This window comes from Chrysemys picta, chromosome 12 (assembly GCF_011386835.1).
Source record: "Chrysemys picta bellii isolate R12L10 chromosome 12, ASM1138683v2, whole genome shotgun sequence".
NCBI lineage: Eukaryota > Metazoa > Chordata > Testudines > Emydidae > Chrysemys > Chrysemys picta.
This window is the reverse complement of record NC_088802.1, coordinates 50,902,117-50,927,402: the sequence shown is the minus strand read 5'-3', so window position 1 is coordinate 50,927,402 and position 25,286 is coordinate 50,902,117. Positions and strand designations below refer to the sequence as shown.

General features: G+C 40.1%; 1 protein-coding gene across 5 annotated transcripts in view; it reads right to left on the bottom strand.

Moving 5' to 3' along the window:
* CEP112 (centrosomal protein 112) overlaps positions 1 to 25,286 on the bottom strand; it is a 288,186-nt gene that overhangs the window by 153,159 nt on the left and 109,741 nt on the right. The gene's annotated exons all lie outside the window — the stretch shown is intronic.

Here is a 25,286-nt window from a genome sequence, read left to right as displayed (position 1 = left end):
TTTAAAACTATGTACATATTAAGTTGGCTCACCCTCCTTTGCATTCCCTATGATCTTGTTTGAACAATTTAGGTCTCCCCATATTCTTTTACACTAGCACACTTTTCACATGTTTCATTAAATCCAAGAAGACCAAGTTCTTTAGATTGACATATACTTAATGGCATTTCCTTTGTTTTTGTCATGTTTCACACTTTAAATAGAAAAATAATGATGATTCATAACACTTTGTAATTCTATGGTAACTTCTACCCAAGACTCTCAAAATGCTTTACAATCATTATTGGGTTACTCTCAAAATATTGCTGTGAGGAAGGTAGGGAGCCCCATTTTTCTGACAGGAAACCTGAGGCACGGCAAGTTTAGGCGAATCGTCCAATGACGCAGCAAGTCAGTGATTGCGCCAGGAACAGACCTCGGAACTCCTGACTCCTAATTCTATGCTTGAACTGTTAAACCATTCTCCCTTTCCAAAGATTATACCCAGATAAGTGGCAAAAAACCAACATATGATTTTATCTCTAGATTCAATGTGCAGAGGGAACGGATACATTTTAAGTTGTACCATACCATATGATAGTCAGGAGCTATGGATTTAATGATATTTCATACAGTTTACAAATACAAAAACACAGGCAAATTATGTACTAAGTGTGGCTCAATTGCCAGGAATACTCTTCCACTATCACATGACACATGACAGTTGAGTCGTGGGGGTGGGGGGGGAGGGTGGCATCTGCCTGTAGAAATTGGGGAAGGAGAAGGCTCAAAGCAGAGATAAGAAGCACATGCATCATTCCCCCCTCTTCCAGCCCCATTGGGATTCTACAGGAAAATTAATACAGCATAGGTTGAATTAATTTTCTGCTGGGTCCCTGTGCATTGTAGAACCTCCTTAAAGTGAGGTAACAAAAGCAGACAAACTGGAGAAATCCTAGCAAAATGCCACCAGTAAGGTGCTGCTTAGGAGAACTAATTTAGAGGAAACATCGTGAGGGGAACCTCAATGTCTTTCTAATCCTCCCCAAGGGCCCCTACCCTAGGTGACTGAATCCTGGGAGACAATTTACTCCTCCTGTCCATCTGAAGCCTTAGCATCAATTCCAGATAAGAAGTAAAAACAAACATACAGCCTATCAAACATATCCCCACCGATAATTCACAAGAGACAATGGAACTCATTGTCTACCCAATAATGTGATGATAAAACTACATTTAAAAGGAGGTGTCAGTCTTTATGCTATTAGAGAACTTCCTAATTGGTTTTCATGCATCTACTTCCTTGAAGACTAGAGTTTCATACTGAAATATTATGAAATAAATGCAATGAACTCTACTTAACCTTTAGAAATCTGATTTTATGTACCTTCCTTTATTTCAAGGATTTAATCCCATGAACAGATACAACATGCTCATTATAATCAGGAATAAGACTTCATTTTTTTCAAGGGTGTGGGCGTCAGTACTGTCTACTTGTTATACATTTAAGATTTATATTGGAGCTTAGAAAACATGTACAACAATGGACTGTGGTTCACAAATGTAAGAGCAGCTTTATTTTTCCCCCCAGACATTGAGCAGTGTGCTTTGCATGAAGCACTAAAATATTCACTTTGAAGATTATTTTTTCTGTTGTACTAGTTGTGGGGCCCAGTACAATACACTTACATCACTCAAATCCCCTAAAGCTGAGCCGGCATGAATATAAAAAAAAGGGTGAATTTACTCTTTGGCCCCAATTTATTTATAAAAAAGCAGCAAATTCCTCTTGTGTCAGTGTATAAAGGGTAAGGCAACAGAATTAGAAGTCTTACAGAAGCACAAATCATCGCAGTTAAAGTTGACTATGAAGTCTAGGATGGCAATTTGAGAAAGAAGCACTGTGAAGTGTATTTATAAATGGAATATAAAATGTTTTTATTTACTTTTCCTTAGTGCTTCATCATAATCATTTCCCTTAGCTTCTAGAATGTCTTCCTGGATGTAATAATCAAATGCAGTAAGCTATTACAGTATTACAAATCAAATCAATGGAAAACAGTGGTGGTCCAGTGATTTACATGAGATAGAATAACCTCAAGAGGCTCTCTCAGATGTAGTATGAACCAGTATTATTGTGAGTAAGGTTCCCAAGGGCCTTTGGATGCCTACCACAATATGACACAATAAAAAAAAATTAAATAAAAAGACAACACTGGCAGAATGGTAGGGAAGATAAGCCAATTTATAAACAACCCATTCCCAGCATAAAGAACCCACCAAACACAAATCTTCTATTCATTATGACATTTCAGAATTCTCTCTCTCTCTCTCTCTCACACACCCCCCCCCACAAGCACACACACCACATTCCTGGGTGATTAATTTTACTTCATACCCCCACTGCTCAGCATACACACAATTTGTAGTTGATAGGGTTTTTCAGTAATATTGAAAGTTTGTAGGTCATAACAGTCCTTAATGTTTTCTTGTTAAAATGATACCAGTCAGTCAGATTCATGACTATGTAAGTCCTTTGCCATGTCCTCTTACATTTCTGGCAGCTGTGGAAACCCACTTATAGGGACTGAGCAGCCTAATGCTTATAAAGGTTGGTGAAACCTATAAATGGAGATGAAGGAATCACTTTGACAAAGATGTATTTTACAGAAGAGTGTGTTTTCCTGAAGCCTAACGGCATGGACACAGAGAACAACAGTATGAAATATCCAGTTTATGAGCAAGGTGTATGTACTAAAATTCAGTGTGAAACATGCCGCAGTAAGGCAAAATTTCTCTCCCTTTCTATGTTTTCTATCCCAAAAACAGTTGTGAAGACAGCATTAACACAGATGGCTTCATTTACAGTCCTGAGATTTGTCATGTGCCAGCCACTTCAATTCCCTTAAAAATAAAGAAAAAGAATTTTCAAAGTAACACATTAGCATAGTCTACCTTCTGCTAAGTATTCCTGCCATTTAAAATGGATGTATTTGGCTAACCTAGGCATTTGGCAACTACTGAAATCACGGAGAGCTTTTTCTATGGAAACTAGATAATGCCCATTATGTTAATTTTGGGATCAGATTCTGACTTGGATTATGTGCCTGTTCAAGGGAATAAGAGTGGATTAAGAATCCAACTTTTATATACATCCCAGTGTGGGCTACCATGACTTTAGGTTCATGCCACTAGGTGTAGGCAAGGCTAGTCACCCACTTACACCCTCCCTGGAGCAGCTGAGTGAGGACTAAATGGAGATTCCCCACTCACTGTCATTGGAGCAGATCCAGTGCAGGAGAGTAATAATTTACCAGCTGTGTTGGCCAGAAGAATGTTATTACTTCCCAGGAGATAGGAAAATGCAGAGATAGACTGTTAGTCAGAGGTATGACATCTGAGACACAGTGCCTTTAGGGCTGTTCCTGGGAAGGTGAGGGCTTAGGAACCATCCGCTTGCTTTAGGGCCACAATCTAGTCATTGGTTATTTATAGTCACACCAGCTACCAGTCAGCTACAATATGGATAATGACAGGAACATTTAATCATTATTAGTTTCTGAGAGTGGCATGCTGACAGCAAGCCATAACAGCTTCACAATCCCAGTGTAGTTTAAAAAAAAAAAAGGTAACAACATTGAGGAAAAGAAAACAATATAATACCCAGGGATCACTGTGGAGTTGCATTGAAGCAAGGGAGATTTAGAAAAACTTTCTAACTATAAGGATAACTAAGTACTGGAACAGGCTCCCAATGGAGGTTGTGGAATTCCCGTCATTAGCGGTTTTAAAGAACAAATTAGACCAGTGGTTTCTCAACCTTTTTTTTTCATGGACCACTTGAAAATTGCTGACGGTCTTGGTGGACCGCTTAATGATCTTTCCAAATGTTGTTTGTACCGGTAGCTAACTATTATAAAGCACTTTGGATAAAAGCGCTATATTAAAAAAACCTTAATAATAATAATTAACTTTTTTTGTTCTGCAAATAAAAGCACACAACTCATATTTTCATATCAATAGTCCTACTTTTCTAATGCGATGAATGTGCCCTCTCTCCCCCTCCATGGCAGCCCTTGAGCTGGGGCTGGGAAGGAGGGGGGTCTCTCCCTCTCTCCCATGCTGTGGCAGGCCCTGAGCTGGGGCTGGGAAGGAGGGGGGTATCTCCCCATGACAACAGCCACAGAGCTGAGGCTGGGAAAGGGGGCCGTCTCTCCCTGGCAGCCGCAGTCCTGGAGCTGGGGAAAGTCGCCTCTTTCTCTGGTCGCCGCAGCCCTGCACATCCCAAATTCCCTCCACCCCCTTTTCGCACCACACTGTCCCCTTCCACTTACCCCTTATTCCTCCCAAGGCCACTACCTCACCTTACATGTGTGTCTTCTCCAGGGTCATTGCACCTAATTAGCGCAGCCACACTTGCATGGCTCCACTAATTAGGTGGGTGGCCCTTCATTCTCTCATGTGCGGCCACCCAGGCACACACCTTAGAGGGAACTAACCGTGGACCACCTGAATGGAGCTCGCGGACCACTGGTGGTCCACGGACCACAGTTTGAGAACCTCTGGATTAGACGAATACCTATCAGGGATGGTCTAGGTATACTTGGCCCTGAGTCAGCATAAAGGGCTGGATTAGATGACCTCTCAAGACCCCTATCAAACCTATGAATTTATTATTCTTTTCAATGCAATTGTCCTCATGATTTAACATGTCTTTCCTACCAAAAGAATACAGAGAATTTCAGATGGGTAGTAAATATTCAATAGTTCATTCATTAAAAGTATATAAAAAAGATTGTATTTAAGATATATTTGGTTTCTAGCACATCTCAAATACTTTTTGAAACTTAATGCCTTTTTGTTTCAATTTCCTTGTTTTTCCCCTACATGTATTAAAAGATAATGCAGATGAAACAGCTCTGGGACACTACCTCCATAAAACCTACTGTTTCCAGTTTGAGTTTTCTTATGCCAGTATCAACGATATAGAAAGATCTCCTCTACCACCCCCACCCTTTTGTCTTGTGCAATGTGGTCTAAAATGGTGAGGGATAGGAGAGGGGACACTGCCTAAAACCTATTTTTCAACTGCTGTGTCACACACTTCAGTGCCATCCAGGTACAGCAACACAGCTCATCTAGACTAGGAGAGGAAAAATTGCTTTGAGTTCAAATGCAGCACTCCCTTCAAAACTAAAGGAACTTCTCAGTTCAAGTTCCCATGCGGTTTCATAACCACCTTAACTCTGCCTAGGCGCTCACTAAGCTGTAACAGCATTGGGCAAATACAAATTTGACTTTTGTGGCAGATATTTAAGAGCCTTCTTAGAAGTCTCTTTGTTATTTATTTATATAATTTATATAATCTGTGGGTTTGATGTTTGATGGTTTGCTTGTTAAGTATGAAGTCAGTTAACTTGGTTCCTGCAAACAAAGCTAATGAGTCTAGACAATTCTAATTGCTTTGTGCTCAAATGGACAATACAGGAAATCCAAGGCTGGAAAATCATCTCTGATCCCCTTTGGAGAAACTCACAAACCAGTATGAACCAGCTTCTGAGAACTCTGAAATGGTTAAAAGACAGCCTGTGAATTCAGAGAGAGGGTCTATAGAGATGCAGGCTGACCCTCAGACTCAGCAGAGGTGACTGGGATAAGTGGAACTTGACTAAACGGGCAAGGAAAGGATAAGGTTAAGAGGCATATAGATTCTTTTTACTTTTAACCTTTTTCTTTCTACTTGTGATGTTCCTATGGATGGATAAATCATAATTTATTTCGAACAAGCTGTTTTCTGTCACTGCTTTTACCAGCTTGGGTCACAGGTCCTGGAGAAGATCCCATCACAGGGGCCAAAACCAGCTGGACCTGCTGTGACTAAATACAGGTGGTAAACAGGAGGTTCTGTAGCCTGTTGGTGCAGTCTAAACCAGAGACGAACCATGGGGCTCTACTCATAGAAGTGCAGAAGTAGGCCTGTAACCTGAAAAAAGTGCCCCGGAGAGACTTTCGCTATCCTTATTCTACAGCTAATTTGCATATAACAATTTAATTGGATGTATGAGGGAGACTGCGCAAATGAGTGGATTATTTTGTCAACTGCCACCCTCACAAATCAACACAAATCTCCCAGCACAATCTCCCAGACACAAATCATCACAACACTACAACCAGCATACACAATTATCCCAAACACATATGCCCTTGACCATAGCACACATTCCTCATTCACCTCCTACACAAATTTACACAACTCTCCCTGCACAAAACAACCCACACACAAATTAACACAACCACCCACCCAACGCCACACCCAACACTCACTATAAACTCCCAACAGCACTCTGAAGCCTAGAATGTTGAGTCAGTGGGAAGCAACAGAAACTGCTACAAGCATGGTTGACAGCTCTTTTTGCTTAGAATATCATCAGGTTCATTCATCACTGGGTTTTTACAGTCTGTTACCATCCAATTTTTAAGTTCTCAGCCATTTTTTTAAAACACTTGACTTTACACCAGTGTGACAGCACAGATTTCCAGCTACTAGTATTTATATAATGATGTATCATGTCAATGAATGTAGGGTCAATGTTAAAGTGACTGTGGCCCTCTGTGGAAGAATAGTGAGAACTGAATTTTTAAGTAAGAATTTCCTTTTTTTTTTATCATGTAAATTCTCAAGGACTGAGTACAATCATTTAAAAACATCCATAAAACTTCCCAACTCTTCTGTGAAATAGATACTATTATGCCCATTTTACAGATAGGGAGAATGAAAAAGCACAGAGGTTAAGTAACTTGCCCAATATCACACAGACAACAATTAGCTAAAAATTCCAGTCAGTCTCTCTCTCTCTCTCTCTCTCTCTTTTAAAAACAACTGGATAATGATTCCTTGACAATGGACAAAACCTTTATGAGCCCCACTGTCAGGTCTCAGGGTATGCATGATTGCGGATTTATGGAGGGCACAGCTGTGGAAAGAGCTTTAAAATTTAATTGCATACATTTTCTTCTGTTTGTAAAAACAAAGATATTTTAGTTATGCAGAAGATTACAAAGAAATCAACAATTCAAATAATAAAATAAGTAATTAAAAGAGCAGAATATCCTATTCTCAAGAACTTATTCCTTAACATTGTCAGTTTCTATTGCAGCAAAGAAGGCTATCCAATAGAACTCAAGTCTCAATAGGCTATGCAAGCATTTAATATGGAGATTTACACTTAATTACAAACTTACAAATACAGCCACTAAAGTCTTAAAGCGTACCTGAATTCCCAGAACATCACTTATGATCTCAGACAGCAATAAAACTGTAAATGATAATGGTTCTCCTAAATACATACTCTCCACAGTGTCATTCTCAAATTTAATCTGTACTTTCTTCAAAAGGCAGAAGTTAAAAGCCTTACTGTGTGACATTATCAGCTCTGGTATTTATGTCATAAAATATTGAAACATATGAAATTACCAAATACAAGTCCACCCACTGCTTACTACATACTTGCTCCCTAGACAGACAAGTAATCTATACAGTCGAGCTAGTAACCCCAATGTCCTGTTCAAATTCTAACTTGAGTAGTTAGACCCAAGTGCAGTATTTGTTTGAAGCTCTATTCTTGCTCACCTTCTGTCCTAAACTGCATTGCTGTACACTGTTAAGCCAATGCTTTCATATTCCCTGGAGAATATAGTTCCATGTACATAGTTAAAATTTTTAAGTGTTTTGGGATCTTTTAAAACAAAAAGCCCTATTGAATGCAAGATATTGTAGGCAGGTTGATATTTTTATTGTTAAAATATTAGCTTCCATCCTGAGTCACTTTTTTAAACCAGTTCATTTTACTGTATATTTTCTAGTTTATTTAAAGGGTGCCAGTTTTTGGAATGAGTGACAATATTGATGTATTTGTGGTCACTAACATTTCCAGGCATATTTCCTAAGGTGTTGAATCTAGTTTAAACTAGTTAAATATGGAAGTGAGTAACGAGAATTGACCTTAAATGCCTTCTATAGCTTCAATGGGATCCATTCTTTATTGTCTATCCAATGCTACAATACCCTTGGTTCAGAGCTGTTAAACAGTCACCTTGTTCCACCTCCTGGGTAAGAAATGGCTACTGACCTTTGTTCTTTGATATGTGTTGCACGTGTCCATTCCACTATAGCTGTGTGCACATCCAATGCACAGATGTTAGAGATTTTTTTTCCCCAGTGGTACCCTTCGGGATGGTGCAAGAGCCCCCTGCTGCCTCTCACCACTGGGCGCAGGTGAAAAGAGAGGAGCCACCCCAATCCCCTCAGTTCCTTCTTACTGGATAGACTCCAGTAGAAGAGGGAAGAAGGGTGGGTCATGGAAAGGACATGTGTAACATATCTTAGGAAAAATAGTTACAGAAAGGTTAGTAACCTGAGTGATTGCACACATCCATTCCACTGTAGGTGACTCACAAGCAGTTCGTTCTGGAGGAGGGCTGAGAGTCTACCTGAACAGGGACTGGAGGACCACACACTCAAATCTAGCATCGTCTCTACATTCAGGGGAGATGGCCTAGTATGAGGCAAAAGTAGGGACTGTTGACCAAGTTGCCGCCTTGCAAATGTCCGAGATGGGCACGTGAGTGTGAAAAGCTGCAAAAATTTCATGAGACCTGGTTGCATAGGCTAATACCCTGCTCAGGGAAGTCATGTTAGCCAGGTGGTAGCATGAACAAATACAAACTGAAATTCAAGAATAGATTCTTTGGGAGGACGCAGGATTGCCCTTCATTCTGTCTGCAATCACAGTGAACAGCTGCAACATTGATCTAAATGTCCGAGCCAAGTAAAAAGCCAAAGCTCTTCTAACGACCAGCGCATGGATCTTTTCTTTGTCTTTATGTGTATGAGACTTTGGAACGAAAGTTGGTAAGTAAATTGCTTGCAGGGCCGGCTTCAGGCACCAGCCGACCAAGCTAACTGTGGTATTCTCAATAAATGCTGTGCCTATTTACCTTCCTCTATAAAGATCCCGTGTGCTTTGTATGAGCATAACAACATGAGCGTGTGGCACAAGACGGTGCTAGAGCCGGTCCGACATACCTCTGAGGGAAAAATCTCCAGCAACTGTGCATGCAGCACATGCACACCTAAAGTGGAATGGACATGAGCAAACAGTCAAAGAACAGAAACAAACTGAAGGGTGTATCCCAGTTCCACTATGCTTAAGACCACCTGATCTGAGGTAAGACCAAGCACTTAGGAAGTGGGATAAATGATTGGCAAACAACAGGATAGGATAGGATGTCACTCTGGGGACTGGTAGTGTATCCTTGACTAACACGTAAAAACACTTGTTTAGAAGATTGAGCTTGCCTAGCTGATTTGGCAGGTACAGAAGAGGAGGGAGGTGGCAGTTGCCTCTCATAACCTGAACTTTTCTTCTGGATAGGTTTTGGGAACGAGGCATAAACAATATGTATCACTGAGACTGCTGCAGCGAATACAGTTTTATTTATGTTACTGGATGTCCAGTGACTCAAGTGTCACCCTTGAATCGTTGAGGCTATGCCGCCTGTCACCTGTGTTTTCTGAAAAGAAGTATGGACCCTCCAACGGGAGGTCTTGGATGGTCTCTTGGATCTCTGGAGGGAGACTGACGACTGCAGCCAAGAACACCACTGCATAGTAATAGCAGATGCCATAGCTCTAGCTGCAGTCAGTCGCATCTAAACTGGCCTGGAGAGCTGTTCCGGCCACTAATTTGCCCTCAACCACCACTGTCCTGAATTTTAGGTTCACCTCATCCAGTAGCCTGTCCTTGAACTTTAAAACATTATCCCACAAGGTGAAGTCATAATGACACAGAAGAATCTGCTGGCTCACAATCCTAAATTGTTAACCTCTTGTGGAATAAAGCTTTCTTCCAATTATGTCCAGCATCTTCAACTCTGTTCCTTTTGGCATCAATGCATGGTGTCTCTCTCTCTCTCTCTCTCTCTCTCTCTCTCTCTCTCTCAGTAGTGGAGACTACCAGGGAGCCTGGAGAGGGATAGTTATACAAATGCTCAAATCGAGAAGGGACGTAGAACCTCCTTTCTGTCCTCTTTGCAATGGGAGAAGAGATGATGGGATCCACCATAGTACCTTGACGTTCTCCATAATAGCCTTGTTGATTGGAAGAGCTACTCTAGAGGGTTCTGTCGAGGCTAAGATGTTCACCAGTTTGTGTGACTTCTCATGGTCCTCCTCCACTTGAATATCAAGAGCTGCAACCATCCTCTTCAACAATTGCTGATGAGCCTTGTAATCAGAAGAGGAAGAACAGGAAGCCAAAAGTTGGTGAAGTAGAGCCTCCACTAATTCCTTCAAGGGAAGACCTCAAAAGAGAACTTCTTGCTTGGTCCCGGTACCAGGGGAAGGTAGCTGGTGACTCTGGAGCAGACATTTATGACACTTATCCAAAAAGAGGCAGACTATGGTGGATGTGGGGATGACCTAGATGCTGGTGGAAAACCCCTAAGGTTCCACAAGGGCCACTGGTACTGGACTGGGACCCAGTTATGTCCAGGCCAGCAGTCTTTGTGTGACTGCCAATGTTGGGGATTCCACAGGTACCACGGTGGGTAAGTCCTGGGGGAAGGAGGGTTGCAGTACGTGTCTGGGCTGCAACATGTAAGAGCCAATCTCAGAATCCAATGATGAGTCTGCTTCCTCTTATAGGCACTTGGACTGAAGGTATCATCGGTACTGTGTGGTGTGCCAGAGCCAGAATATTAGGCACTAAAAGGTTTAGCAGCCCCTGAGCCACTGCATAAGCCTCCAGCATAGACGATGCCAGAAATGAATTCTGACTCTGAGAGCCCCAGGTTTGGACCGATAGAGAAGCTGCAATCATTTCAGGGGTCAGTCTTGAGGGGCCTAGCTCAGGATCCAGAATCAATGACCCCCTCTTGATCCACTCTTGGGAAGTGACTTTTCTTCAAGTACACTTCAGTGCCCTTGTTTGTACTGGATTTCAGTGTCAAGTCCCTGGCAGACTTGCAGTGTTTCTTCTTCAGCACTGGGAACAAAGAACAGCCTCTCAGCTCAGTTAAAACAAGGGAGCGGGGACTCCTCACAGACTCGGAGCTGCATGATGCGCCCTCTGAGCAGAAAGGCTCCAAGGCTGGGTGAAGAGTTGCTCCATTAAAAGAAAACTGCTCTGTCATTATTGGATCAGGGCTAAAAACCCTACAAAGGTGACATCTGTCACTCACATGCTATTCCCCAAAGCATTTAAGACAGTTGGGGTGAGGTCACTTGAAGGCACAGGCTTACTGCAAGAGTGACAAAATTTGAAACCTGGAGACCAAGACATGACCCTAGTACTAGCACCAGTTCCCAGTTGGGAACCAGCAAGGCCAAAGCCTTAAAAACTAAAACTTAACACTATTTCTACCTTCAAACTATCTAGAAATCTTATAAACTACTCTAAACCAAGAAGGAGGAGGAGGAGAAGTGAAGGTCTTGCAATGGCAAAAACACACACTCCAACAACTGTCACGGACAATAAGAAGAAATTGAGGGGTGGCTTTACCCTTTATACCAGTGCGCAGTGATGTGAGGCAGCAGGGGGCACTTGCACCACCACAATGAGTGCCGCTGAGGGACAAATATCCGATGACCGTGCACTAGGTGTGCAAACATCTACAATGGAATGGATATGTACAATTGCTCAAAGAAGAGTGGAATTTCAGTAGCAGGTAAAGTGTTCCCATATACATAGTCCTTATTAATCTCAATAGTTGCTTATGTTCAGAAATTCATTGAGAGCTTCAGACGAAATAGAGCACCGAAGTGAAAAGTATTATTATTGAAGTACCATAACACTAAACCAGGACTGCCATTTTGGTCCAATGGCAAAATCCATGTATAAGATTGTTGCCGAAGAAGCCAGTCACTCCACTCCTTTCTACAAAATTACAGCAAGTAGAGAGCCCTTAAACTAAGTGGCATTGAAAAGAGTATTCTATCGTATACAATTTTATTTTACACAGTGTCTCATTTAAACTGCATTCTACAATGCTTTAGAGTTAGACACAATGCAATTTAACTCCTGTGGGACAGACTGTGTTACACTGATGTAAATCTACAGTAACTTCCCTAAAGTCAATGGAATCACTAGGGATTTATATTGGTGTAACAGAACAGAATTTGGTCCTGTATTTTTTCCTTCTCTCCTATATGGAAGATTAAATTGAACAGCATTATACCTTCTGAAAACATTTCAATTGCATATTTTTAATAACGTTTTCCTTCATAGTCTCTTGAAGTGTCTTTCACTTAAGCAAAATGCTCATTTTCTGTTCAAAATACTATACATATAAACTAAATATGTAGCAGAGTCATTTATCAACATGTAAAAGAAAATTAAGCAGTGTGGCAAATGCAACAGGTTCAATCTTGCCATTTCAGTTATTTACAAATGCTGTACAGACAAACCAACATACATCTCCTAAAATGCAGCCAAATAACTGTCATTTTACAGTAGCATACTACATTACACATGTCAAATATCATGACTATTTTCTTGTTTATATTTTCAAGAAAGTGGATAGGACTGGAAAAGTCTTCCAAAAAAGGGATACACTGCAACCACCAAAATTTCATCTCACAAAGGTCTTCCAAGTAGGCAGTTATGACCAGACCAAAAATGTATTTGCTCTAGATGCCAAAAAGGTAGACTGAATCACCTTTCTGAGGTCCTGCAGATGAAAATATTTTTGCTATATAACTTAATCCTTCTTGATCTAGTTGTTTTGCCAAAATTATATCATGCATAAACTAATTAATGGAAGCATTATGCTATAATTAGTTTGGACAACTTTACAGACAAAAACTGAGTTGCTGGGAAAAGTGGGTAATATGGTAGGATCTCATCAGTACTATCAAGTCACATTAAGTTTTATCAGAGTACTGTTCAGACAAAGAGTCAAGTGCATCTTTGCAACATATAAGCCTATGTGTAGGGCCCTACCAAATTCACAGTACATTTTGGTCAATTTCACGGTCACAGGATTTTAAAAATTGTAAATTTCATGATTTCAGCTATTTAAATCTTAAATTTCACAGAGTTGTAATTGTAGGGATCCTAACCCAAAAAGGAGTTGTATTGGGGGGGGGGGGTTGCAAGGTTATTGTAGGGGGGGTTGTGGTACTGCTACCCTTACTTATGCGCTGCTGCTGGCGGTGGTGCTGCCTTCAGAGCTGGGCAACTGGAGAGTGGCGGCTGCTGGCCGGGAGCCCAGCTCTGAAAGCAGAGCTGCCGCCAGTAGCAGTGCAGAAGTAAGGATGGCATGGCATGGGATTGCCACCTTTAACTACGCGCCGCTGCCTGCAGAGCTGGGCCCTCAGTCAGCAGCTCCCAGTCTCCAGCCACCCAGCTCTGAATGCAGCAGCACAGAAGTAAGGGTGGCATGGCATGTTATTGCCACGCTTACTTCTGTGCTGCTGCTGGTGGGGCGCTGCCTTTAGAGCTGGGCGCCCAGCCATTGCTCTCCGGCCACCCAGCTCTGAAGGTAGTGCAGACGTAAGGGTAGCCATACCACAACCCCCCTAATATAACCTTGTGACCCCCCCCTGCAACTCCCTTTTGGGTCAGAACCCCCAATTTGAGAAATGCTGGTCTCCCCCATGAAATCTGTATAGTACAGGGTAAAAGCACATAAAAGACCAGATTCCACTGTGGGAAACCAGATTTCACAGTCCGTGGCGCATTTTCCATGACTGTGAATTTAGTAGGACCCTGCTTATGTTGCTAATTGATGTTTCCTGTATTACCAAGAATTAGATCTGAACAAATTGCTCCCTTACATCAGCAGAAGCATGACACATATTCCAGATAGACATCTTAAAGCGTCATATATCAGTATCTTAAAGACGTATCTACAGCCCAAGTTGTCTTGGAGTTTTATACAGGTTCCCCCTTGCACTTCCTATGTAACACAAATGTTCTATTTGCTAAGTTAAATAATGAAATCTGGTTTTCATCATTTATATACTGGAGATTCAACAAAGGGAAATCACTATCTGTCTTATTTTTTTCACCTACACAAATATCCTCTGGTACTTGATGAAATGGTGTGTGATTGATTCACTCCTTCCCGTGTCAGTACTGAACCAATGTCCCAGCAGAGTTTTACAGGGTCTTTACCTAAAATCCCACACACACACACCCTTCCCACATCATGCTGAGTTATACATAGAATTCTGTACTGTTTTGTTTTCTCGGGCAATATTAAATGGCTACATTTCACCCAAGAAGTGTCTGTGTTTTAAAGATGGATGCAATGTTTTGAAAAATTAGGCATGTGTTTAAGTACTTTGCTAAATCAGGGTGATAATGCCCAAATGAGAGATGAAAAGGAGCCAACATTTGGATAGCTAAAGGAAAGACTTACACCATTTCAGTGATTCAGGGTCTGAGACTGTTCCCATTAAAGCTATTGGCAAAACTCCCAGTGACTTCAATGGAAAAAGGATCAGGCCATAGTTTTGTTTTATTCTTTACAATCAGTAAAGCTGATAACGCCCACTTGGAAGAATGCAAGATCAGACTCAAACATGAAGATGCGACAGAGATCATAAAGCACAGAATGTTGAGTATCTGTAAAATCCCAAATTTAAAATTTACCCTGCTCAACAATTTTGACATTATCCAAAAGAAAAACATAGACATTCATGGTAGAGGATAGTCCATAATCTGCTGTAAATATTTTCTTGTCTATAACATGCACAAAATAACCACTAGAAGATTCACATATATCACCATCTACCACAGTTAGCTGAGATTTTATAGTATTTTTCTAAACACAAAATAGAAAGCGAGGCCCTAATCTTGCAATCTGATCTGCATGGGAAGACCCTTTTGCCCACATGGAATCCCATTAATATTAATGGGGATCCATGTAGGTGCAGGAGTTCCCCAACATGTATCCAATTGCAGGATCAAGGACCAACCAGTATTTCCAATTGTAGGGGTGGAGTAACTGTTGGAAAATAAAGATCTCTTGATGGTAACTTTATAGACCAGCTTCTCTTTAATTCAACCTTTAGAAATGCAGACTTTTCAGCTGCATAAAATAATAAATATTTATCATTTAGAATTCAGGGGGTTAACATTCTGTACTGTTTATTGTAAAAAAATAATTCTTCATTTTTATGAAGAAATCTCTGAAACACAAAAAACAATTTTACTTTTCATGCTTTATTACATTTAATAAACTGTGATAATGAAATAATAGCTTTTTATATAAATTATACATTAGGTTTAAAAAGCTTGCATCTTATATGTGGTCAAATATCTTATTTTAGAGGCAGTTATTACCAGCAAACAATGAGGAAACTATGGCTATTTTTTACAATGACAAAGCTCAAACATGTGGAATATATGCAGAACCACTTCTTTTTGGTGTGGAGAGGAAGAAAGACAGTGTGAAGTCATTCAAGCGGAATGATAACTAAACCAAAGCCAGATCAAAGGAATGAAGAAGAAAGGCTGAAATGTGAAGCTGAAATATTTATTGACTTCAAATCATCATCCCTGTCCTGTCCCTGGGCACTTTAATATTTTGAAGCTGTTAGAAAGCATTCTAACTTGTATTCATCATTGAAGAGAAATAAAATAAAAATGTGAAGTAGACAATCTTATTTTTTTATTCTGATTTTAAGTATATATGGGCTTGTCTAGCTGAGAAAAGCATGAATCCCACGTATAAAATGTTTACAGTTTGCATAATTTGGGATGTTAACATCAAAAAGCTAGTCTGCATTATTTCAAATAGGCTGTGACAAATGAATGATATTTAGAATACAATTATTTTAAATGCTTTTTTCATAAACCGCATGTACTTATGTTTTACATAAATCATGGGGTGATATTAAACTAAACCACTACATAAAGCCATTAATGTATTTACAATAAATATTTCACATGTGTAGAAATGCAGTTATGAGAAAGAACAGAAATACAATTTAGTTATGTTCAGCAGAAATGCCTTGTAGATTAATTAAGGAGACCATGATTAAATATAATTACTATTATTATTGTTTATTTGTATTACCATAGTACCTAGAAGCCATAGCCAGGGTCCAAGGGGCAGTCATTGTGCAGGAGGGCTATGCAAACATAGAACATAAACACAGTCCCTGCCCCAAAGAGTTTACAATCTAAGTATAAGAAAAAGGAGAGCAGATAGATAGCAACAGACAGAGGAGTAAAAGGTAACAATGAGTAAATATTAGTATGATAAGCAGTGGTCTCAGCACTAGGGATGTAAATACCGTTAAAAAAGTTAACCATTCAAACGATAACAAATATGTCATTTAAACGGTTAACCGATTAAGCGGCTGGGACCGATCCCGCCAAGAAGCACTGCTCTGGCAGGGTGGCACGGCTGGACCCGCTTCAGCGGGGCGGGGCGGCTGGGCCCGCACCGGCAACCGCGGGGCCACAGGGGTTGGCGGGCTGGCCAGCGCAGGGCTGCTGGGGCCAGCCTGGAGTTAATGGTTAAGGTGGGTTAACCGGTAAGATTATTGCTTACTGGTTAACCTTTTACATCCCTACTCAGCACACCAGCAGCCTAAGCATTGTCAAGATTTTTGTAGGCATCACAGCAAAGGAGAGTTTTAATAACTCTTTTGAAGAGGATTAATGAGGAAGCGGTGCAGATATTTACATGGAGCTACTCCCAAGTGTGAGGGGGCAGCATGGAAAAAAGCACAGAAGTGGTTGTTTGAAACTTTAACAAGTAAGCAAGAGAGGCTGGCATCATGAGCTGATTGAAGGTGGGAATCAACATCTCGATAGCGAATGAGAGATAAAGGGAGACCATGAAGGCCTTGGAAGTGAGCACAAGAAGCTTATGATTGAGAAACAGAGAAAAGGGAGCCAGTAAATGGTCAAAGCTACAGGCTGGGAAAATGATCTTTGCAGCAGCATTCTGTATAGATATGAACAGAGAAAAATTACATTTGTCAAGTCCAGATGCACGGTGGTTGCAGAAATTGAGACGCAAGATTATGAGAGCCTGGATGAGAGCGTTAGCTATGTGGATGGATAGGAAATGCCATATTTCTCAGATGTTATGCCAAAAGAATCTGCAAGATTTAATCATAGGCTGAATGTGAGGACCTAGAGAGAGGTCCAAATTGAAGCTGATGCCCAGGTTACAGGCTGAGTGACCGGCAGGATGGGAGTGTTGTCCATAATGATCAAGAAAGGAGATTGCAGGGAGGGCTGAGTTGGGGTGGGGTTGGGGGGCGAGGGGTAAGATTAAGAGCTCTTTTCACCATATTGAGCTAGATCTGACAGCTGGACATTCACAACAAGATATCAGAGAGCCAGGCTGTGTTTTTAGTTTGGACAGGAGCTAGGTCTGGAGCAGAGAGGGAGATCGGAGAGTCACAGCCATTTGAGATGGTAGTTAAATTTGTATTGGTGGATGAGATAAGGTGTAGACAGAGAAAAGAAGGGCACCAATGACACTGTCTTAAATCACTGGAACAAATCCTCAACCAGTTGGATTGTTTTTGGCAATACAAGGACTGGTTCCTTTTCATTTCTCACCTTTGGATACTATAGCCTCGATTCAGCAAGTTATTTAAACACATGCCTAACCTCAAGCAAATGAGTAGCCCACTGACGACAACAGACGACTTTCATGCCACTATTACAACGCAACACAATTTATATCATCCCAAATTCCAGTCATGTAATGGAAAAAATACATAATCTGTGCACTTGTAAATGGTGTGGTGTTAGAAACCTTAACGGGACAGTGTATTTGGGAAAATTATATTAAAAAGTATGATATATTAAACAATATATCATAAGAGGTGAATCCCTTTCATCTCCCCTGACACTGTCATATTTGTTCATGGCGAGTTTTCACATCGTTAACTCAATGGGACAGATCCTCATATCAATGGAGCTAGGACAATTTACACCAGCTGAGGATCTGTCCCAGCGGGAGTAAGAGCTGCAGAACCCAGCTAAATATTTTCAGTTTGTTACTTTGCTGTTGCAAAATGTCTTGCAAAGTATCCTACTCCTAGTGTATTATTTGACCAAGAGGTGGGAGGAAGAAATTGGAAAAAGTTCAAAAACTAGAAATATAGTAAATTAAGGAAACTGGATACTTTCATTAGACTGGTTTTCATTGCTATCCGAATGTTGTTATAATAAGACACATTCAGACTACACACATTATACAGCAATATTTTAATTTTAGTCTTCAAGTGACATACAATGCTTCATATGCTTCACTCTTGTAGTCACACTACTGTCATTACACAAGTTTGAGGTGCCACACTTTGTAATCATGCTGTTGTACTATGTAAGGACAAAAGACGAAAAATGAACAGATCTTCTGAAAAAAGTGTCAAACTAGAGTTTTCCTTTAAATACAAACTTCACCAGTACTAACAGGCCTCTGGAGGATATGAGAAAATGACAGGCTACAAATAGTTAATAGGACTTTTTTTTCTTTTAAACTAAGACTGTTAAATAAGGTTACCACATATTTTCTGTCCTCTGCTCATACTTTACATTGTGCCCCCTAGAGTGAGGGTTATGTCAGCATGTTCACTATAGCTAAAGGAATGTTTACAATATGCTGGAAACTTTGACTGATTCTGTGCTAAATGGTTTCAGATGCTCTAGTAGAGCACAGAGTGAGGAACAGCTTGTTGTTTTTCTATTGATTCTTAGGGTGAGGGGAAAGCTGTTTTAAAAGAGAACATTATATTCAAAATGTTCAACCACTTAAAGTTACCAGAGGTTTTAAATCAACATAATACAAATATTTATGCCAACACAACAGTAAGTAATTTTTAATCAACAAAAGAGAATGATGAACAGGATGAATATGAATACAAATTCTTAACACGCTCTTTATTGCAACATTTGGAATGAAAGACAATGCCCTCTCATATTTCTTTAATTATTTCCTGCTTTAAATATAGTAATAGTTTTTCCATTCCTACAGGAATTCCTCCAAACACACATGAATTCTTCATTTTCAAGTAAAAATGGAATTAACTACAGGAAAGCAGCTATATTTTGAGCAATTATCTTGAAAAATATTAAAATAAAAAATATAAAGCAAATATTTAGAGTCTGGATTTAACTAAGAAGAAAACTCCTAATTAAAGCTACAGCTCCATTTATTCACCTAACACTTTATACCTAGTTGCTGTGCCGCTGTCCCTCTGAAGAGTTGGTTTTACACAGCACGTGCTATAGTACCTAAGTAGAGCTGGAAGCCACCACTTTGGAAAACTAAACAATATTTCTAAAAATTATTCTTCAGTGTCATAAGGGAATGACTCAGGTTTTTCATTTTTAAACGATGTTTATTCATCTTTTTTTATATCAGTTCTTGCTGATATCTGACCTGCAGCCATAATTATTTCATTATGACATCACAACAACCTTCACAATCGCCAACTGTGATATCATGGAGACAACTATGGATTGCAATTTGGAAATATGTACCAGTGACCGAATGTTTTTTGTTGTTTTTTTATTGACTTTTTTGGTTCCTAAATTATTTTGATTTAAACCACTTGGGACAAACAAATTCCTAAGACTCACTGCAAAACATAGTTGCCCTAAAGTTACCATTTTTATACACAATGAAAGGCTAATTTTGGTAGTCCATGTTTAAACTTAACCGTCAATACAGAATTATGCAATAACTGTCTGAACTAAAGTAAAATAGCTTGGATCATCACTGTACTCCTTCACCCCTTCTTCTTTCATCATCTTTTTTCTTCTTTGTGTACGTGTTCTTCTTTTTCCTTGCTTTCAAGCGATTTCTCTCTTTTCAACTCAGGGGTGGGAGAGTGTGTGTTCTATTTCTCTCAGGAGGCATCAGCTTTATGTGCCCCTCATCATTTTCATTATATGTATTTATCAGGACAAGGCTAAAGAAAGGAATGTAGTGGATGACTGTGGAGCTCTGTAGGAGAACAGTCATCTCAAAAGATGGAAGACCCTAGGTAGAATTTCTAATGTCTGCATTTGACAGAAGTTTTGCTGAATCTGAAGTGAAGAGCAGAATGCCTTTCAAATAAAGCAACATTTTAGCCTACTCTTCTTAACTGAAAGAAAGCCATGTAGCCAAGGATGATTCCAGAGAGTCACTGCCGACGCCAAAGAAAGATAGGTTACACACAAAAAAACCTTTGTTTTTTGAGAGTTTTGTCTCTGTCTACTTCTATCTGTGCCCCACTGCACCAACTGAGCTGAGCATTAACAAACCTCAAGAAATCAGTGCCTGTTGGGGCCATGCTAGCACTCACACAGCATGGTGTTCAGAGCTGGGTCTATAAAAGGATCACACAGGCCCAACCACCGTTGTGCCTTCTGTTAAGCCACAGAGCCTCAAAATATAAACTCTGTAGGAGATGGGAAAGAGAGGAGGCTGTCAGAATATCCTGTAGTACTATCATACTAGCTAACGTGTAACATGTCTCAACAGACTGCTTCATCCATTTAGACAGGCACTGAATGGAAATAGCATTCTCTTTACAGTGGTCCCCAAAGGCTACAAGTAGTCTAGGTGACTTTCTAAAAGCACTAGCCCTATTCACATAAAAGCTCAAAGCCCTCTTGATATCATGGGGAATCTAGTTTGCCATGGGTCAGAGTGTAGTTTCAGGAAGAATACCAATGGTCTCATTTAGGAATAATTCCGACACCACTTTTGGCAACAATTTAGGTTGAGGATCCAGAATAACTGAAATGAGGAATAAACTATTAAAGCTTACAACTGACTGACACTTCTTGCAGATGTTACTGCAACTAAAATTCTGGTTTTAGTGATAGCTGGAATAAAGAACACTCTCTCAAAGGTTCAAAAGAGGAGACCTTCAATCCTGTCCATACTAAGTTAAAGTCCTATGTCAGAACAGTGCTATGTCCTCTGGGAAATTATAAATCAGCCCTTTCAAATATCTTGTGACAGTGTGGGATATTCAAGATAGAAGAATTGTGCACTGGTAAATAACATGCTGAGCTGTGAGGCAAGTACAGTTTGATTCAGGACTAAGAGACAAAGTATAGTAAGACAAAGTATAGTAAATAACACAAAAGAGATATACAGAAATATGAGGTGGAGACAGATTGTTATTTGCTGCTCACAGAAACACCTTTTCCACTTCTTATGAAATATATCAGGACTGAAGCGGACTCTGTTGCACTTCTACAAGAGCACGACAGATCAGAAGCAGTCAACACCTTGCGATTCAAACTTTGAGGTGAAGTGACTTCAGAGTGGAATATATGACATGACCAACTTCTTGTGCTAGCAGGCCCAATGATACTGGTAGGAGATATGCTCCCCGCCCCTGTGATCTAAGAAATCTGTATACTAATACCATCTGTCCCTTGTGAGGGCAACCAGTATGATTCCAGATGAGATTTCTTGCATCTATTAAAAAAACAAAGTCTCAGCAAAATTGGCTGAAAGATGAAGAAATTCCTTGCTTCAGCACAGCAGAATGAGGCTGTGATAGTATCAGTCCATATCTCCTCTGGAGAAGAACTGAGGGCAATCTCCATCACTGTTTATGTAAAGAGGTCTATGGATTGCGATCTATGTACAGTGGTTTCAAGGACCACTAATGTTGTCCTTACAGTATATGAATGACATAACCTACTCTCACATTATTTTTGGCTGCTGGATGTAGAGGTATAGAAAGCATGTGATGAGTCAGGTACCAATCCACTGTCTCCCAAAATAGAGGTTGGGATCACTTTGTCTGCTGATGTAATACATGGCTTATTTGATGTCTGTTAGCAATTAAACATCAAGCCACTGATCAATCACGGAAAAGATTTTAGAGTCTAACTTACATGTTAGCTCTCATTTCAGACCATTTATGTGCAGTTTGGTCTCCCACAATTCATCATCCATAAACTGCCAGATTCTGGAGATGGGCTCCAAGCCCAGATTGTATGATCACAAAGGATCGACACAGTGGACTGAAGCAAACTTCCTTCAACACGTTATCTAAGAGTTCTCACTGACAAGGTTTCCAGAAAATATTTGGAGGAATTCTCAGAAGTATTCACATTTTATCCACAGATGAAGTAAAATTTATTGCCAACTAAACCAGTGTTGTAAGGGTCTCATTCATCGTGAGCACCGTCAGGGTTACTGCATTAGCTCCACTGCTATCCCTTCTTGGGGTTTCACTGAGTGCACTCTGACCAGTGTTAGACCTCTGACTTTTACCTCTCCTGGGGTGGAATTCTGAAATTCGCCTTCTCTTAGACCAGGACCTGGGTTACTGCCCTCTGGATAGCAATCATACTTACTTCAGAAGACCCAAGTAAGGTTTGGACCCTGCTGTTGACTTCTATCCAGGAGCCATGATTACAGGGACCCCACAGACTTCTCAAGCAGTATTATTTAATGGTAACAGGAGGCATGCAGTATTCAGAGACACTGGTTAGAAATAACGCAAGAAGAGACCTAGCCTTATGGGTCTTACTGAACCCTTTAGCTGCTCCTGCCCTAAACACTTAGGCCCTGCTCAGAGACAGCCAGCCAGCCTTGCAGTGTCTACCTCTCTCTCCCATCTTTGCGTCAGTCTCGTGGCATGCTGACCACTTCCCTCTTTGCTTTCTGCCAGGGGCACCTTTTAACCATACCTTTTAATGGGTCAGGCTTTTTTGATATATAGGGTCTCAGCCTTTAGATCTTTAGCATCTCCTGATGATAGCCCCACTGTTCACTTAGCTGCTCCAAAGCCTGAGATATCTTATCTCTTAATGTTTGTTTTATTTCCTGCCTAGGCCAAGCCTCAGCATTGATCTGGCAACCCTTTAAGTTCAAGTAGGTAGCGATACAAAACTGCACAAGAAAACCAGAGTCACTCAATATTCGTAAGAATAATGCAGATATCTCTCAGTTCATCTCAACCCCATTAGCTACAGGTTTAGAATCTCCCTGAATTTAGAGGATTTTCCTCAGGAGGACAGTTTGGCAAATATCTGTAAGAGAAAATGCTTTGTCCATGCCAGAAACAATAACGGAAATTATTTAGGTTGGTACAAGAGTAGGTTTGTCCCGGTTTATGTAGAGCTAGGTATTGAAACAGTGCATATGCCATGGTGAATGACCATTCTAAGGCCTAGTGAGACAGAGCCCCAATTCACTAAGTCAACTAGTACAGGAATCTATGAACACCTTGATGCCTGAGTCTGTCTACTCCCTTTGTGAGGTACTTCCTAAATAGCCTTGGGGATGCAGAAAAACCTTGTATTTGTAATAGCTATAGTAATCCTCGGAGAGCCATTCTGAAAGCAACATGGAAGTGGCATCCTTTAAGTTGAGAACACTGAACAACACTTGACAGACAATTGTAGAATTAATAGATGCTAATGTCAGCATGTGTAAGTTAAAGATTGTAATGAGACTACCATAATGGGACACAGGTCATCTCTCTTTTTCAGTATAAGGAAGCACCATGAAGTGAAAGAAACCTTTTCTTATGTACTGCTGAGACACTTCTATAGCCTCATCCTTAAAAGAGCCACTTCTGCTCTTATCAGATTCTCATTGGAAGGATCCCTAAAAAAAAAAAAATTATACATATGGTGTGGGCTGGAAGTTGGCAGGAACAGAACTGGATTATATATCCAAGCTGAACAATCTCTCATGCTCAGCTGTCAAATAACCTAAATTGCCAACCAATTAATATTTGTTATATATATTTATATATGCTACCTGTTAGTTCCAGCATTTTTAATCATATTCTAAAACTTGGAAAAACATTGATACCATCAAAAGACCAATTAATTAACTTTGTTAGAACAAATACCTCTTTATAGACCCTGAAATGTTAGCGATGCTGAACTTTTAGTTTAGATTGCAAACTGTACATGAAAAAAATCTCATCATAACTAAAGATGAAACAAGGATGCAGTGTTCTGTTCTATCCGATCAGTTTTAAATTCAGATTCAAGGCTACATCAGGAATGAGTTTGGATTTGACACAACTGAAATTTCACAGACAATTCTCATCAGATTTTAACCAAAACCTCAACAGAAATATCTTTTTCTGATTTTTCTGAGCCAACCTACAACAAAACCAATTAGCCAGGGTCCTAATCCATTGATTCTTATCAGAAGCACAATCCTGAAATTCAACGAGGTTCAGACTGGTCAGACGTTCTAGGCTTTAACCAAACCCTACTGTTAATTAAGAAATATAACCTCTTGCATTTCTACATGAAATTTTCAAAAATCCAACTTTTGCCAATTTTACATGTTTTATGCAAAATGTGTAATCAACATACAATAATATAGTTTCTGAACTATCACTTAAAAAACAGAAATAAAGGACTAAAAACATATTGGGCAAAATTTACTCTCTATTATGCTGATGAAAATCCAAAGTGCAAATCTCAAAGTCAGTGTAGTTATTCTAGATTTAGCCCAGTATAAAAATGGAATAGAATTTTGTCCTGCAACTCCAAAACATAAATAAAAAAATCTGAATAGTACAGGTTAAAACATTTAAATATAAAATTAACAATGATTAAATATTGATTTGAATTTCCATGGCCATGTCCCCTCAGCTTTTTGGGGGAAAGAATATTGACTGAAAGAATGTGGTGCTATTCTGGTATGTCATCTGAAACAGATCACACACAAAAAAGCTACAACAGTATCAACATGTTTTAGTAACTGCTGTTTAAAAGTGCAAGCCTGTCAGTAGATGGGCTTTGTCAGTTTCTGGAAAGTATAGCCCCCAAAACGGTGACATTATACAAAGCTCTTAGTTTTAAACAAGATTGGATGAAGACTAGACAGGCAATGGAGAAAAGAGGTGTTGCTAGTTTCTTGTGTAAACAAACAATTTTATAGAGTGAATTTAAATGAGCCAGCTGGTGAACATTTGCTTTGTATCATCAGCACTTGCAAAGTGCTTAGCCTTGGCTCTCCAGACAGGTAAAAAAAAAGAAAGTCATGAAGCACTTAACTAGATCACTTGCATGTATTCTTTTGACAGTCGAAAAAACAGTTACCTACCTTTCATAACTGTTGTTTTTCAAGATGTGTTGCTCATGTCCATTCCATTCTAGGTGTGTGCGTGCCCATGTGCGCGGTTGTTGGAGATTTTTGCCTTAGCAATATCCGTAGGGCCGGCTGTGGCGCCCTCTTGAGTGCCGTGCTCATGCGTCGGTATATCAGGCGCTACCTGCCGTATGTCCTCTCAGTTCCTTCTTGCCAGCAACTCCAACAGAGGGGCAGGAGGGTGGGTAATG